Genomic DNA, 17723 nt, shown 5'->3' with positions numbered 1-17723 from the left:
TACTACCACATACCTATTCATGCGGGTCACCAACAGTTCCTTAAACATACATTTCCAGTTTAGCGCCCTTCCATTTGGTCTCACCATTGTTCCACAGTTCTTCACGAAGGTGATTGCAGAGGTCATAGCACATCTCCATGAACAGGATATCCTGGTGGTCCCCTATCTGGATGACTTTTTAATAGTGGGCATTTAGGACCTGCACTGCGCTATTCAGTTGGAAGGGGTAATGTCCACACTATAGGAGATGGGGTGGCATGTGAATATCAAGAAGTCACATTTACAGCCCCTGAAAGTGCAGGAATTCCTGGGGCTTGTGCAGGACTCTCAGGAGTATCTGCTGCCAGTGGCAAAATGAGAGTATTTGGCAGAAAGTTCTAACAGCAGTAAACAACCCATCTATGTTCCTTAGGAGGGCGATGGGAAGTATTGCATGACCTCCAGCTTGCCTGTCTGGAAAGGAAAATCTCTGTTCCCCTCTATGATACAGTCCCTTCTTTGGTAGTTAAGTTTATCAAACTTGTCCAGAGGGGTTCCCTGGGTAAACCATATCTCCCGGATTATCTCTACAGATGCTATCCCCACAGGTTGGGGGGCTAATTTGTGGGATGTGTGGGTCCAAGGGAGGTGGACAAGCAGTGAGCTGGTGGGTTCATCTAACTTATAAGAAGCAATAAGATGGCTCCTTATATCCTTACAGGATCAACATGACAGAATAATTTCTGACAATCAGGTAACTACATCCCACATCAATCACCGGGGGGGGGACCCGGTCCAGATCTTTGATGGAAGTGGCGGATCGTATATTTCAGATGTCCGAAGTGCATCCGTTGTCATTGACCTCCCAGCACAAAAGAGGAAAGGAAAACATCAAAAGCCGACTTCCTAAGTCAAAACCAGCTCTCTTCCTCAACTTTCATGGTAGTCCTTACTGCCTTGAGGAGTTCCTCTACATTCCCTGAGTAGAAATAATCTCTCTCCTGTTGGGAAATCGCTGGGTCCAGGATTAATTCGCCTTTTTCCAGAGGTTCGTCTGGGATCGACGTTTCATCTTAAGAGTCATCATTCCCCTCCTCCTCTAGATTTAAGCTTCCTCCTTTTAGCTTCTGGAGGAACACTGGAAGAGGGAAAGGGCTGGGAAAACGTGGCAAGGGAGGTTTTTATCTCCTGTTGGATAATGCCAATTATTTCTTCCATTAAGGAAGATTGCTCTTTCCTGATGACCTCAGTGCACTCTTTACATAATGTCTTATGTGAAGAGGCCAGCTTTATTGTAAAGACAGCACATCTCAGTGAAGCCTTGAATTTGCTTCATAGTGCAGGTTCCTTTTCCTCCTACATGAAAGGGGATAAGGAATACTAAGGCTCTAAAACCTGCACAAAGGGAATGGACAAAGTGCCAGAGTACTTACTGGGATCGGGAGGGTGCTGGGATCTGCAGATGCAGAGCGAGAAGAACCTGACATCTCCATGCTACTATCACACAGTGGTTCTACCTTAGATGTCTTCCTCGTCCAGGACTATTATATGGGCGACCGGACATCCAGCACCTATCCTCTGATTAAAGGAACTCCTCCCTTCCGATGTCCAGGTGTGGGGGGGAAACAGCTGACACCAATCTGCGCTATATTTCTGATGCGATCCAGCGTGGAAAGAAAGAATCCCCACATCTGGTATACTGATTCTGGAAGAGGTGTGATGTCACTTTCTGCCACCGGCTCCAGACCCAGAAGTTCTCTAGCATGCGCAAAGCGTGACACGCTGCCTGGATACCACAACGCCGGAGAGGAGGCTGGAGAGCTCTGAGAGGCCTCCAGCCGAAGAATTCCCCCCCAGACCTTGTCCGAAGGTGTGGACTGGAGTGGGGGTCCCCGATTCCGGACAGAGACAAGAGCAGAGCTCGGGTAGGAGAAGTAAGCCTGCTTGGTCCTCTGCTGCCCGGCTTGTCTCTATTTTCCTTCTGATGACTGTTGCCAGAACAGCACACCGTGGATGAAAGAACACTGAGGGTGAGGATGTGGGAGGGTTTATTTAACCTCTTTGATATTTCCTGTCCCTATTAGGAAAGGGGTAACATCCTCCAATGCTCTGTTGTGGGGGGTTACTAGAGAAAACTAGGTTTTGTGAACTGTGCTGATGTCAAGTTGGGAAATGCTTAGTTACTTACCGGTAACGGTGTGTTTCGGAGCCCATGACAATACCACTAGAGCGGAGATCCGCCCTTCAGGGACAGAAATAAAATGGGCGGCACCTCTCTGCCGCATCAGTTGGATTACAGCGCATAAGAGGACCTCCCAGGTTAGTAGCAACCTATATACATGATTCCATAAAATAACTTTCCACACGTGATTGTGCCAAAGCAAAAGAGGTGCTCACCCACACGTGAAGGGAGAGAATATAAGGGTGCTGTCATGGGCTCCAAAAAACACCGTTACCAGTAAGTAACTAAGCATTTATTTGGTATCCCATGACAGCACCACGAGAGAATTACAGAGAGGTAAGGAAATTAGGGAGGGACCACAGCCTGAAGCAACCCTCTCCCAAAATGTGAGATCGGAGGAGGCATCCGTATCAAGCCTATGTTTAAAAAACATGGAGGGAGAAGACCCCTTAGCCGCCTTACATATCTCCTAAATCAACACCTCTGATCTCTCGGCCCAGGAAGTCGCCACGGCTCATGTGGATTGAGCCTTCAGACCTTCTGGAACTGCGTTACCACTTGCTGTATAGGCCAAAGAAATTGCTTCCCTGATCCACCTAGCTAAAGTGCTTTTAGAGACTTTAAACCCCTTTCTAGCTCCCTGAAAGCAGATGAATAAAGAATTCTCTTTTTTCTAAGGGTCAGTTATCAAAATATATCCACCTCCTAACATCTAGTGAATGGAGCCTCTCTTCCTTTGATTCCTGAGGTTGGCTCAGAAGGAAGGAAGAACTATCTCTTGCTGTCTGTGAAACTTAGAGGCTACTTTTGGTAGATATGTGGGATCCAGCTTCAAAATGACCCTATCCTCCCTAAACTGGGTATATGGTGGAATTCCAAACAGGGCCTGAATGTCGCTAACCCTACAGGCTGATAATACAACAAGAAGGGCCGTTTTAAGAGAATTTTTATTGGGGCTACCTCAGTGGGCTCAAAGGGAGACTGTCAACGCCATTAGAACTAGGTTCAAATCTCAAGGCATAAACATCTAAGAATGGGCCTAGACCTAGCCGATGCCCTAATAAACCTAGCCACCCAATAATCGCCCGCCAGATCACAATTAAATAGGGCCCCCAGGGCTGACTCCTGGACTTTGAGAGTGTTTGCGGATAGTCCTATCTCAAGGCCCTTTTAGAGGAACTCCATCACTTGGCCTAGCTGAACCTTTCCTCCAACCTCCGCGCCTGAGGCTGATAGAAACTTGTTCCAGGTTCTGGTGTATATCTTTGTTGTGGATGCTTTCATAGTTTTAACCCCTTTACCCCCAAGGGTGGTTTTTGCATGTTAATGACCGGGCCAATTTATACAATTCTGACCACTGTCCCTTTATGAGGTAATAACTCTGGAACGCTTCCATGATCCTGGTGATTCTCGTGACATATTGTACTTCATGTTAGTGGTAAAATTTCTTTGATATAACTTGCGCTTGTGAAATAAACGGAAATTTGGCGAAAATGTTGAAAATTTCACAATTTTCCAACTTTGATTTTTTTTTTTATGCCCTTAAATCACAGAGATATGGCACAAAAAATACTTAAGTAATATTTCCCACATGTTTACTTTACATCAGCAAAAATTTTTTTGTAAGGAAGTTGTAAGGGTTAAAAGTTGACCAGCGATTTTTCATTTTCACCATTTTTCTTTTAGGGACCACATCACATTTGAAGTCACTTTGAGGTGTCTATATGATAGAAAATGCACAAAAGTGACACCATTCTAAAACTGCACCCCTCAAGGTGCTCAAAACCACATTCAAGAAGTTTATTAACCCTTCAGGTGCTTCACAGGAATTTTTGGAATGTTTCAAAAAAAATAAATAAATAAATAAAAAAATGAACATTTAACTTTTCCTTCAGAAAAAATTACTTCAGGTTCAATTGTTTTTTATTTTACCAAGGGTAACAGAAGAAATTGGACTGCAAAAGATATTGAGCAATTTGTCCTGAGTACGCTGATACCCCATATGTGGGGGTAAACCACTGTTTGGGCGCATGGCAGAGCTCGGAAAGGGAGCGCCGTTTGACTTTTTCAACGCAGAGTTGGCTGGACGCCATGTCGCGTTTGGAGAGCCCCTGATGTGCCTGATCTGTGGAAACCCCCAAGTGACCCCATTTTGGAAATGAGACCCCCCAAAGAACTTATCTAGATGTGTGGTGAGCACTTTGAACCCCCAAGTGTTTCACAGAAGTTTATAACGCCCAGGCGTGAAAATAAAAAATAATTTTTTCTACAAACATGATCTTTTAGTCCCCAATTTTTTATTTTCCCAAGGGTAACAGGATAAATTGGACCACAAAAGTTGTTGTCCAATTTGTCCTGAGTACGCTGATACCCCACATGTGGGAGAAAACTACTGTATGGGCACACGTCGGGGCTCGGAAGGGAAGTAGTGACGTTTTAGAATGCAGATTTTGATGGAATGGTCTGCGGGTGACATGTCGTGTTTGGAGAGCCCCTGATGTGGCTAAACAGTGCAAACCACCCACAAGTGACCCCATTTTGGAAACTAGACCCCCCCAAAGGAACTTATGTAGATGTGTGGTGAGCACTTTGAACCCCCCAGTGCTTCACAGAAGTTTATAACTTAGAGCCATAAAAATAAAAACAAAACATTTTTTCCCTCAAAAATGATCTTTTTGCTCCCAATTTTTTGTATTTTCCCAAGAGCAACAGGAGAAATTAGACCCCAAAAGGTGTTGTGCAATTTGTCATGAGTATGCCGATACCCCATATGTGGGGTTAAACACTGTTTGGGCGCATGGCAGAGCTTGGAAGGGAAGGAGCGCCGTTTGACTTTTTCAACGCAGAATTGGCTGGAATTGAGATCAGACGCCATGTCGCGTTTGGAGAGCACCTGATGTGCCCAAACAGTGGAAACCCCCAATTCTAACTCCAACCCGAACCCCAACACACCCCTAACCGCAACCCTTTTTATTTTATTATTTTTCCCTAACTAAGGGGGTGATAACGGGGGGTTTGATTTACTATATATGGCGGTTTTTATGTTTGGCAGCTGTCACACGCTAAGGCTGTGTGCCCACGATGCGATTTGTAAGCGTTTTTGCCACGATTTTCGGCGCGAAAATGTTTAAAAATCTTGTACATGACGCACCCCATGCATTCCTATGGCATTCCGCACATGCTGTGCTAATGCTGCGCTTTTTTCCGCGGCTGAATCGCATCGCGGAAAAAAAAAAAATCGCAGCATGATCATTCTTTTGTGCGGAATCGCAAAGAATTGACGCGATTCCGCACCCATAGGAATGCATGAGAATCGCTTACTTCTCACATGTGGCTATGCCCACGATGCGGGAAATTAAGCGTCTCATGTGCGGTTGGTACCCACGGTGTGGAGGAGAGGAGACTGTCCTCCAGGCCCTGGGTACCATACCCCTGTAAAAAAAGAATAAAAAAATCGGGGTATATTTACCTTCCGACATCCCGCGCTGCATTCCCGGCCTCAGCGTTCCCAGTAATGCCTTGCGGCAAGGTCCTGTGATGACGTGGTCTCGCGAGATCGCTATAGTAACGCGAGACGAACGTCATCACAGGACCTTGCCGCAAGGCATTACTGGGAACGCTGAGGCCCAGGATGGCAGCGCGGGACGTCGGAAGGTAAATATACCCCGATTTTTTATTTTTTTATCATTTTTTACATTTTATCTTTTACTACTGATGCTGCATAGGCGGCCTCAATAGTAAAAAGCTGCTCACACTTGTCAAACACTATGTTTGACGAGTGTGACCAACCTGTCAATCACTTTCTAAGCGATGCTTCAAATCGCTTGGAAAGTGCTTGAGAAAATCGCGTCAAAATCGCAAACAGAATCGCGGTAAAATCGCGCGGAAAAAAAATGCGCGATTTCTGGGAAGGAGTCCGGTTTTCATTGTGCGTTTTAAAACGCTACGTGGGCCCATAGCCTCAAAGACGCTTTTTATTGTAAAAATAGTTTTTGCATCACCACATATTGAGAGCTATAATTTTTCCATATTTTGACCCACCGAGTCATGTGAGGTCTTATTTTTTGCAGGACAAGTTCACGTTTTTATTGGTACCATTTTTGGGCACGTGACTTTTTTTGATCGCTTTTTATTCCAATTTTTGGGGCGCAGAATGAACAAAAAACAGTGTTTCATGAATTTCTTTTGGGGGGTGCGTTTACACCATTCCGCGTGCGGTAAAACTGATAAGGCGGTTTTATTCTTCGGGTCAGTACGGTTACAGCGATACCTCATTTAGGTCTTTTTTTGGGTTTTGGCGCCTTTATACAAATTTTATCTAAAAATTATTATTCTGCGATCTATAACTTTATTTTTTCGCTGATGCTGTATGGCGGCTCGTTTATTGCGGGACAAGATGATATTTTCAGCGGTACCATGGTAATTTATATCCGTCTTTTTGATCGCGCGTTATTGCACTTTGTTCGGCTGAAAGATCTTTGAACAAATTATTAAACAACATGTATGTCAGTACATGGATAAGAATGAAGTGATTAAACAGAGTCAGCATGGGTTTGTAACTAATAAGTCATGTCAGACTAACTTAATTTCCTTCTATGACGGAATCACTGATTGGGTGGATCAAGGAAATGCTGTAGATATAGTATATCTTGACTTCAGCAAAGCATTTGACAAAGTCTCTCATACAATCCTTATTGAAAAAATGACTAAGTATGGAATGGACAAGGCAACTGTTAGGTGGATTCATAACTGGCTTAGTGATCGGACCCAAAGAGTGGTCGTAAATGGCTGCACATCCAGTTGGAAGAATGTCTCAAGTGGGGTACCACAGGGCTCTGTCCTGGGCCCTGTATTGTTCAACATCTTTATCAACGATTTAGATGAAGGAATTGAGGGTAAACTGATTAAATTTGCTGATGACACAAAGCTAGGAGGGATAGCTAATACTAGAGAAGAGAGAGAGAGGATTCAAAAAGATATAAATAAACTGGAGAAGTGGGCAGCAACTAACAGAATGGTTTTTAACAGGGAGAAATGCAAAGTACTACATCTGGGCAATAAAAATGAAAAAAGCATATACAGAATGGGAGGAATAGGGCTAAGTGACAGCACATGTGAAAAAGACTTGGGTATACTAATAGATCACAGACTGAATATGAGTCAACAGTGTGATGCTGCAGCAAAAAAGGCAAATGCAATTCTAGGATGTATTAACAGAAACATACAGTCTAGATCACGTGAAGTCATTATTTCCCTCTACTCCTCTTTGGTCAGACCTCATCTGGAATATTGTGTCCAGTTTTGGGCACCACATTTTAAAAAAAGACATCAACAAACTGGAGCAAGTTCAGAAAAGAGCGACCAGAATGGTGACCGGTCTGCAAACCCTGTCTTATGAGGAAAGGTTGCAGGATTTGGGAATGTTTAGTTTGCAGAAGAGAAGACTGAGAGGAGACTTAATAGCTGTCTACAAATATCTAAAGGGCTGTCACATTGTAGAAGGATCAACTTTATTCTCATTTGCACAAGGAAAGACTAGAAGCAATGGGATGAAACTGAATGGGAGGAGACACAGATTAGATATTAGAAAAAACTTTTTGACAGTTAGAGTGATCAATGAGTGGAACAGGCTGCCACGAGAAGTGGTGAGTTCTCCTTCAATGGAAGTCTTCAATCAGAGGCTGGACAGACATCTGACTGGGATGATTTAGCGAATCCTGCTTTGAGCAGGGGGTTGGACCAGATGGCCCAGGAGGTCCTTTCCAACTCTACGATTCTATGATTCTATAAAGAATTTATTAGGGATTTTTTTTTTTATTTATTTAGGAATTTTTTAAAGCTTAATTTTACACTTTTTTTTTTTTTTTTACACTTTATTACATTGTCCCGGGGGGGGGGGGGGGGGCGGACATTGCTATATAAAGTCAAATCGCCGATCTGACACTTTGCGCACTGTACTGTGTCAGATCAGATAGTCAGCTGACACCCTGCCGCAATCAGCTGCGCTCCGCCCGTGAGCGCAGCTGATCACAATCACGTACTATCCCGTCCATGGGCCCAGGGCACACGAACGGAATAGTACGTCAAATGTCAGGAAGGGCTAAAGAATTTTTACAAGGTCATGAGAAAATTCTTTCCCCATCAACAGAGCCCTCTCAAATTCCACGCAGTCAGATGTAAACTGGACACTTGTGGATAGAAGATTGGTCCCTGGGAGACGAGGTATGAGAGTTCTGGAAGAACCCATGGGTCAGTGATGGACATGCTCCTCAGCCAGGAAAACCATGGCCTCTTGGGCCAAAAGGGGGCAATTAGGATAATACGTACCCTGTCCTCCTGTATCTTCTTCAAAACCAAAGAATTAGGGCTATCGGAGGAAAGGCATATACCAGATTTAAATCCCACAGAATCAACAGAGCATCTACTACTTGCGGACATTCCCTGGGGTTTAGAGAACAGAATCTATGCACCGTCCTGTTCCCTCTGTTGGCAAAAAGATCTATCTCCGGCCATCCCCACATCTGCACAATTTAGTTGAAGACAGTTTGATTTAACACCCACTCACGGCCTGAGCTGGTTGCGGCTTAGGAAGTCGGCCTTGATGTTCTCCTTTCCTCTTGTGCAGGGAGGTTAACGACAGCAGGTGAGTTTCAGCCATCTGAAATATACGATCCGCCACTTCCATCAAAGACCTGGATCGGGTCCCCCCCCCGGTGGTTGGTGTAGGCTACAGCTACCCGATTGTCGGAAAGTACTCTGACATGCTGACCCTGTAAGGACACAAGGAGCCTTCTTATTGCCTGCTCCACTGCCAACTTTCAGGTTAGACGAACCAGCCTGCTCACTGCATGTCCACCTCCCTTGGACCCACACCTCCCCAAAATGAACCCCCCAAACTCGTGGGGCTGACATCTGTAGTGATAATACGGGAGATACCCAGGGAACCCCTCTGGACAAGTTTGATAAATTTAACCACCAAAGAAGGGACTGTATCGTAGAGGGGAACAAGAGATTTTCCTTTCTAGACACCCTCCAAGCTGGCGGCCATAGAATGGAATTGGGCCCACCGAACAGCCGGAATACAGGAAGTGAGTGAGCCTAGAAGGGACATCGCCCTCCTAAGGAACACAGATGGATTGTTCACCACCTTCAGAACTTGACGCCGAATACCATCTAATTTGGACACCAGTAACCGACACTCCTGATTCTCAGAGTCCAGCACAAGACCAAGGAATTACTGCACCTTCCAAGTCTGTAAACGTGACTTCTTGATATTCACAAGCCACCCCCAACCCCTCTAGTGTGGACATTACCCCCTTCAACTGAGTAGTGCAGTGCAGGTCCGAACTGCCCACTATTAAAAAGTCATCCAGATAGGGGACCACCAGGATATCCTGTTCATGGAGATGTGCTATGACCTCTGAAACCACCTTGGTGAAGACCTGTGGAGTAAGGGTGAGACCAAACGGGAGGGTTCTAAGTTGGAAATGTCTAACCGTACACCCCAGTGATAACACCACCCTAAGGAACTGCTGGTGATCTGCATGTATAGGTATGTGGTAGTATGCTGCGTCCTTAACCCCTTTCTGATCTCGGATGGAATAGTACGTCCGAGGTCAGATCCCCTGCTTTGAGGGCTCCGGCGGTGAGCCCGCATCAAAGCTGGGACATGTCAGCGGTTTAGAACAGATGACATAGTGCCCACAATAGGCGCAGTTGGAATCGCGATCCACCTGCGCCTATTAACTAGTTAAATGCCGTTGTCAAACACTGACAGCGGCATTCAACCAGCGCTTCCTGCTGCGCGGCCGGAAATGTGCGCATCGCTGACCCCAGTCACGTGATCAGGGGTCAGCAATGCGTCGGCATAACAACCAGGTCTCCTTGAGACCTCTGTGGTTGTTGATGCTGGATTGCTATGAGGGCCACCCTGTGGTCGGCGCTCATAGCAATGCTGTAATTCTGCTACATATAGGCGATCTAATCATCGCCTGTATGTAGCAGAGGTGATCGAGTTGTGGCAGCTTCTAGCCTCCCATGGAGACTACTGAAAAATGCCAAAATTTAAAAAAAAATGTTTTAAAAATGAAAAAAAAAAAAAAGGTTTTAATCACTCCTCTTTCACCACATTCAAAATAAAAAAAAAAAAAGGAATCCCACATACACATATTAGGTACCGCAGCATTCAGAAATCGCCCGATCAGTAAAAATAAAAAGGATTAACCCGATCGCTAAACGGTGTAGCAAGAAAAAAAGTCAAAACGCCAGAATTACTTTTTTTGGTCGCTGTGACATTGCATTAAAATGCAATAACGGGCGATCAAAAGATCGTATCTGCACATAAATGGTATCCTTAAAAACGTCAGCTCGGTGCGCAAAAAATAAGCCGTCACCCGACCCCAGATCACGGAAAATGGAGACGCTACGGGTCTCGGAAAATGATGCAATTTTTTTTTTTTTTTTTAGCAAACTTTGGAATTTTTTTTTCACCACTTAGATAAAAAAGAACCGAGACCTGTTTGGTGTCTATGAATTCGTAATGACCTGGAGAATCATAATGGCAGTTTTAGCATTTAGTGAACCTAGCAAGAAAGGCAAACAAGAAACGTGTGAGATTGCACTTTTTTTTGCCATTTCACCGCAGTTGGAATTTTTTTTCCCCATTTTTGAGTACACGACATGGTAAAACCAATGGTGTCTTTCAAAAGTAAAACTCGTCCCGCAAAAAATAAGCCCTCACACGGCCATATTGACGGAAAAATAAGAGTTATGGCTCTGGGATGACGGGGAGCGGAAAACGAGGGGGTCATTGAGGAGTTATGATCCAATACTACCATAAAGAAATCTTCGAAGAGCAACTTTATTGCCGACCTAACAGACTCCATCTCAAAAGGACGCACCGTCAGGAATTTGTTCAGACCTTTTAAATTAATAATGGTCCGGAAGGAACAGTCTTGTTTTTTAACCAGGAAGATGGGGAGTAGAACCCCCTACGGCTTTCTGACACAAGAACCTCCACCAAGACTGCCATGTGCCATAGTTCCAGGACTTCTGGCTCCAGGGCCTGCTGTTCTGCCACTGAGGAACGAGTGGGAGTTATCATAAGTTTGCCTGAGGTACTAAACGGAACCCCAATCTTAGTCCTGAACTGATCAGATTATGGATCCATCTGCTATTTGAAATTTTTGACCAGGTCGGGCAGAAGGCTGAGAGCCTTCCCCCTACCTAGGCCGGCAGTCATTGGGGCGGTTTCCTGTGATTCCACGAGGAACCAAACATGTATCCTTTCTTTTTCCTGTCATCCCATCTGCTTTTCTCCCTGGAAGACTTTCTACGGCCGAATCTTCTCCTGTTGAAGGAACGTTCTTAGGAAGGAGCCGACAGGTTAAGGAACTTTTTTATTGTCCCCCACCTTTTCCAGAAGGTCGTCCAACACTGGTCCAAATAGGTGTTCCTCTTCACAAGGGATGGTGAAAAGCTTCGACCTGGCCTGGAGGTCTCCCAGCCAACACTTCAGCCACAAAACCCTTCGGGCTGCATTAGAAAGGGCCGCAGCTGTTGCGGCTAACACGAGTCCACCTACGCGTCTGATAGAAAAGCTGCAGCTCCCTGCATCTTGCGAAGAGTAGATAAGCAGAAAGGAGGCGCGCACCCCGCTTTGTAGAAAGGAGGTGCTAGCTGAACTGGAAGTATCCAAGACTCAACATGTAAGAGTTAAGTCTACCGCACGCTCAATCACTTGCAAAATATTTATGTAATTACACCACAAAAATTCTCTAGTGATGAAAGATCAAGTAGCGTGTGACGTTTCGATTCCGTCTTTTTATATATTTTTTTTTTTTAATATTCCTTTGATTCTGTTAAATAATGCGTATATATATTTTGACTGGTCTAACGTTGTTTGAAAAAGGCCCAGACGGGGTCGAAACGTCACACACTACTTTATCTGTTTCATCACTAGAGTTTTTTTGCTTTTTGTGGTGTAATTATTCACATAAATTAAATATTTTGCAAATGATTGAGCATGCGGCTGATTTAACTCTTTCATGCGAAGAGTAGTCCGGATGATTTCTCTGGATGTCTTGTCCATTGTCACTCTAACTGGTCCAGCCAGACTATTTAAAGACCTGGCTGTACAGGTGGCTGCCACCGCCGGCCTAAGGGACCCCACCGCCATTTCCCAGGTGCCTTTTACAAAGGGATCTGCCTTCCTATCGAGTGGGTCTTTTAGATTTTCCAAGTCCTCAAACGGTAGCGAAGCTTTCCTAGACGCCGTAGCGACCACCGCATCCATCTTCAGGGCTTTATCCCACGAAGACGAGGCAGACTCCAACAGGATACCTTCTTTTGAAGGCCGGAGGTAAAGAGCCCTTCAGTTCTGGTCTCTTCCATTCCCGTAGAATAAGAGTGGATTTTATCGTTCAGCAGAAAGGATCTGCGTGTTCTCTGACCCAGACCTCCGAACAGGACAGCCTCCTACATGGATTTCTCTGGCTGGGGCTCAACAATCCCCATGGTATTATTAACCACCCTTACCAGCTTATTCACCTGGTCAACAGCGAAGCAAGAACGGCTTGACTGGGCAACCTAAGAGGATGAAGTCGAAGCAGACGAGGCTGAGACCATCTCACCCGAGCCACTCACACTGTCCGACACCAGGGATCTAGTGTTCCCTGTTCTTCCCCTTATGGCCACATTTTTGGGAAAGGGATCTCACAGATTCCCTAACAATCTCCCTCAGGCTAGACGCGAAGTCTGGTGTCTCTTCCGCCGCAGTCTACTGAATGCATGGCTGGCAGTTTCTTCCCATGGAAGTTGCGCACTCCTTACCTTTTGCACTTCTTCCCCTAGCAGAAGTTTGGGAGAGGCAAGAAGACTACATCACCGAGCGAACTTTCACGAAGATCACTTACCAGCGAAGCGTAATTGAATGGTACCGGAATGCGCAGGGACCCATCTCAGCCGAAGGATCCTCCTCATCCAGTCTGCTGGATCAGGAGACCACACGACCACCTCCTGCGCTGCTACCCGGTGGTCGCTGGGTCACTCACGTGGGGCTCCTCACTGCGCTGCTGCTGCTGTACACATGAATGCGGCACCTGCTCCTGCTTGCGTTGGCAACTCTATGACTCTTTGCCAGATTATGGGTCTGGAAGCACCCGTTTCTGTGCAGCTCCACCTTAAATATCCCAGGCCACTCCCCCATCAGATAGCCCCGGACTACCGAGTCAGCAGGTCCTCCGCATGGCCCGTCAGACGTTTTCTCCCCTGGGTCTGCCGGCTGCTGTTCTGCCCCCCAGCAGCACTCCCACTGCCAGCGACCATCCCCCCCAGTCTGATGCTCCAGACACACCCAACCCCCCCATTTCCCCAGGAACCGCGCCCCCCCCACAGCTGTGGCAGCCCACCGCATCCTTGGGAGCTCCGGATGCGTCATAGGGGGACTCCCCCCAGCTGCGTCACAGGGGGCGCGTCTCCTAGCTCTGTCACCGGACCGCATCCCGGTCACACAACCTCTAGTGGTGAAAACAAGAGGTACGATGAATTGCCAGATTGCTTCAGTGCAGAGGCTCCGGCTGTGCGCGCTCCCACCCCGACAGCGCCGTTTCGCAATAAGTGCTTCTTCTATGGGTATCCAGCAGGTGCGGCTGTGTGCAGTCTATTGGCCGTGAGCATACACCCACCTCTACCGGATACCCGGCTCTTCTACATTGCAAGTGTTCTTTAGATTGTGATCTCTCATTTCGAATCATGGCCTATAATATATCTTTCCAGGACGTCCACCTGACAGCACCATGGAGGACGTCCTCCTCCTCCTTACAGGGACAGGAAAGCACACGAGAGGTTAAAAGGCCCCGTCCCACCCCTTTCCCTCAGACAATTCAAGACAGAGTCAAGGGACTACTGAGACACCGCTCCTCCATAAGAGGTGCAATGGAAGTTCTGGGTCTGATGACGGCTTGCATTCCATGCGTCAGATGGGCCCAGTCCCAGTCGAGGCCCCTGCAAAAGGAAATCCTCGCAGGATGGAACAGGCGTCAGGATTCTCTCGACGGGCCCATATCCTTACCAGACACGGTAAGAAGATCCCTGCGGTGGTGGATACAGCCCCAGAACTTACAGGTGGGCGTGCTATGGACAACCTCGCCGTACGTGGTAATCACCACAGACGCCAGTACGTGGGGATGGGGAGCCCACGTAGAAGGGAGAATTTTTCAAGGAAGATGGCCGGTCAGCATCAGAAGCAGATCCTCCAACTTCAGGGAGCTCTATGCGGTCTGGGAAGCCCTGCGTCAGAACCGGTCGGTAGTGAGAAATCGACACGTCCGAATATTGTCCGACAACACAACGGCAGTCTCATTACTGAAACACCAGGGAGGTCCGAAACATCGACCACTCCAGGCACTCGCAGGTCGAATATTCGCCTGGGCAGAAGAGGTGGTCCTCTCCATAACGGCAATCCACCTAGAGGGTTCTCAGAACGTAGTAGCAGACTATCTAAGCAGACAGCGGGTCAGCCCGACAGAGTGGGAGCTAAACGAAGAAATCTTCCATCAGCTTTGTCAGCGTTGGGGAACCCCCAGTATAGACCTGTTTACAAACCGGAAGAACTCAAAGGTCGCCAGATTCTACTCCTTGAACCCAGCAGATCACCCGGACGGAGTAGATGCCCTGAGCCAGGCCTGGACGGAACCCCTCTTGTATGCATTCCCGCCACTGGCGCCGATACCGGCGGTACTCAGGAAGATCTGCGAGGACTGCACGTCGGTGATATTAATAGTGCCATACTGGCCAAAGAGAAGCTGGTTTCCGCTGCTAGGAGCCATGGCAGTAGGAAACCCAGTCGAGCTACCCCTGAAGGGAGATGTTATCCACCAGGGGCCGATTCTCCATCCAGACCCAGCAAGGCTACGCCTCTCGGCATGGATCCTGAAAGGGACATCCTGAGAGCAAAGGGCTTACGCTAGTTTCACACTAGCGTTTTTGAGCACAGTGACGGCCTGCGCACGGCCACCGCTAAGCCCCGCCTCCGCCGGTAGCTCCGCCTACTGGCGCATGACGCTGCATGCGCCCCCTATCTTTATCACTGGGGGCGCAGGCCGTGCACAGTATACGTTTGGCAGCACATGCGCCTTTTTGACGGTGCGCCAAACGCAACCTGCTGCAGTTTGGTTGCTCCGGCGCACCGTCAAAAAGGCGCATGCGCCGCCAAACGCATACTGCGCACGGCCTGCGCCCCCAGTGATAAAGATAGGGGATGCAAGGCGCATGCAGCGTCATGCGCCGGTAGGCGGAGCTATCGGCGGAGGCGCGGCAGGGGGCGGGGCTTAGCGGCGGCCGTGCGCAGGCCGTCGCTGCGCTCAAAAGTGCTAGTGTGAAACTAGCCTTATCTGAGCAGGTCATATCCACTCTACTGGCCAGCAGGAAACCGGTAACATCCGCAATCTACAGAAAAATATGGAAGAGATTCTGCCTGGAAGGTGGCAGGTCTGACCTCTCGACAGGTACCCCTGACCTCCCTAGTGTCCTAGACTTTCTGCAGTCGGGATATAATAAGGGGTTTAAACCCAGCACGTTAAAGGTCCAGATCTCAGCTTTGAGCGCCTTCTTCGACTACCCTTTAGCCTCCCATCCTTCGGTGGTAAGATTCATAAAGGCCACGCAGCGTCTTCGCCCCACAATTTGGCAGCTCACCCCGCCCTGGGACCTCGGCCTGGTACTCAGATCTTTATGTAGGGACCCCTACATGCCTAGTGATAGAGTCGAAATGGACATTCTTTCTCAAAAGACGGCTTTCCTCGTAGCCATCACCACGGCCAAAAGAATAGGGGAGATCCAGGCCCTGTCCACCAAGGATCCATATCTCCAGATCAGAGACGATCATATAACCTTAAGATTAGATCCGGCTTTTATCCCCAAGGTAGCCTCTTACCAGAATATAAATCAGGAGATAGTGCTACCATCCTTCTGCAGCAATCCCCGCAATGAGAAAGAACAGCGTCTCCACTCCCTAGACGTAAGCCAGGCAGTTATAAGCTATCTAGAGGCCACCAATGACTTGTTCATCCTCTTCGGGGGTAAAAATAGGGGGAGAAAAGCCTCTAAGGCGTCCATCGCAAGATGGATCACATCAGTAATTTCAGACGCCTACCAGTCGGAAGGAGCCAACCCACCAGATACCTTAAGGGCCCACTCTACTAGGGTAGTTTCAGCCTCCTGGGCCGAGCGCGCAGGCGCCTCAGTCGAGCAGATTTGTAGAGCGGCAACCTGGGCCAGCCTGAATACATTTTGCAAGCACTACAAACTTGACGTGCTATCAGGCCAACATTCCGCATTTGGGAGAAAAGTTCTCCAGGCGGTGATCCCACCCTGAGGAGGTGCTTTGGTACTTTCCATGGTGCTGTCAGGTGGACGTCCTGGAAAATAGGTATAAGACCTACCAGTAATGATGTTTCCAGGAGTCCATCCTGACAGCACGGGTAGTTCCCTCCCTGTTATGTTTTTTAAGTTATGTCATATGATGTAATATGATGATACCATTAAAAGAGTTATAGCATTATCCACGCTGTGGTTCTTGTTAAGTCACTGAGGGAAAGGGGTGGGACGGGGCCTTTTAACCTCTTGTGTGCTTTCCTGTCCCTGTAAGGAAGAGGACGTCCTCCATGGTGCTGTCAGGATGGACTCCTGGAAACATCATTACCGGTAGGTCTAATACCTATTTTTTGCACTAAAGCACTTTATGGCTATAAGATCTTATGTGTTCTTTAACCTTTTCATGGCCTATATATATTGACCACAATATTTGAATTTCAACCATATGATTTTGCACTTTGTAGTGATCTCTTTATACGGTGGTCTTTCCCACTTTTTCTAATGGTTTTTGGCACCATGTATTCATTGTACTAATTTATAGGAGCCCTTTTCACTGATTATGGTTTATCCACTTCGTCTCATAAATAACTTATTTAGGATCTATTCATGATTTGGGAATGCTGCTGGTTTCATAAGGTGTAATACGTGGCCATTGCACTATGCACTTTGTGTTTCTACACCAGTGTTTTGCCCTCATTGTCATTTTTTTGAAGATTCTTGCTTTTCCTCAAAGTTTTTTGCTTTTTGAATAGCACTTTGTGCTCCAGATTGCTGCTACTTACCTTTTATTTTCCCGTTGTTATGCTCCTTATTGTTCCGTTAGCTTGATTTATATCATTTTTTTACTTGTTTGTTTTTAATTCTAATTATACCATATCAATAAAGATTTTTAATCTTCTCAAATTTGGCAATTCATCGTTGTACCTCTTGTTTTCAGCACTAGAGGTGGTGTATATACAGAAAATAAAGATTCTCATTGTCAAATTTGAATTCAGTGCGTGAAAATCATTCAGAAACTGCAAACGTCCTAACTGGACCCGGCCACGCGTCCTAACTGGACCCGGCCACGCGTCCTAACTGGACCCGGCCACGCGTCCTAACTGGACCCGGCCACGCGTCCTAACTGGACCCGGCCACGCGTCCTAACTGGACCCGGCCACGCGTCCTAACTGGACCCGGCCACGCGTCC

The sequence above is a fragment of the Dendrobates tinctorius genome, unplaced genomic scaffold, assembly GCF_039654945.1.
Source record: "Dendrobates tinctorius isolate UK_male_01 unplaced genomic scaffold, ASM3965494v1 ptg000356l, whole genome shotgun sequence".
Classification (NCBI taxonomy): domain Eukaryota; kingdom Metazoa; phylum Chordata; class Amphibia; order Anura; family Dendrobatidae; genus Dendrobates; species Dendrobates tinctorius.
Note: the sequence above shows the minus strand (reverse complement) of the source record.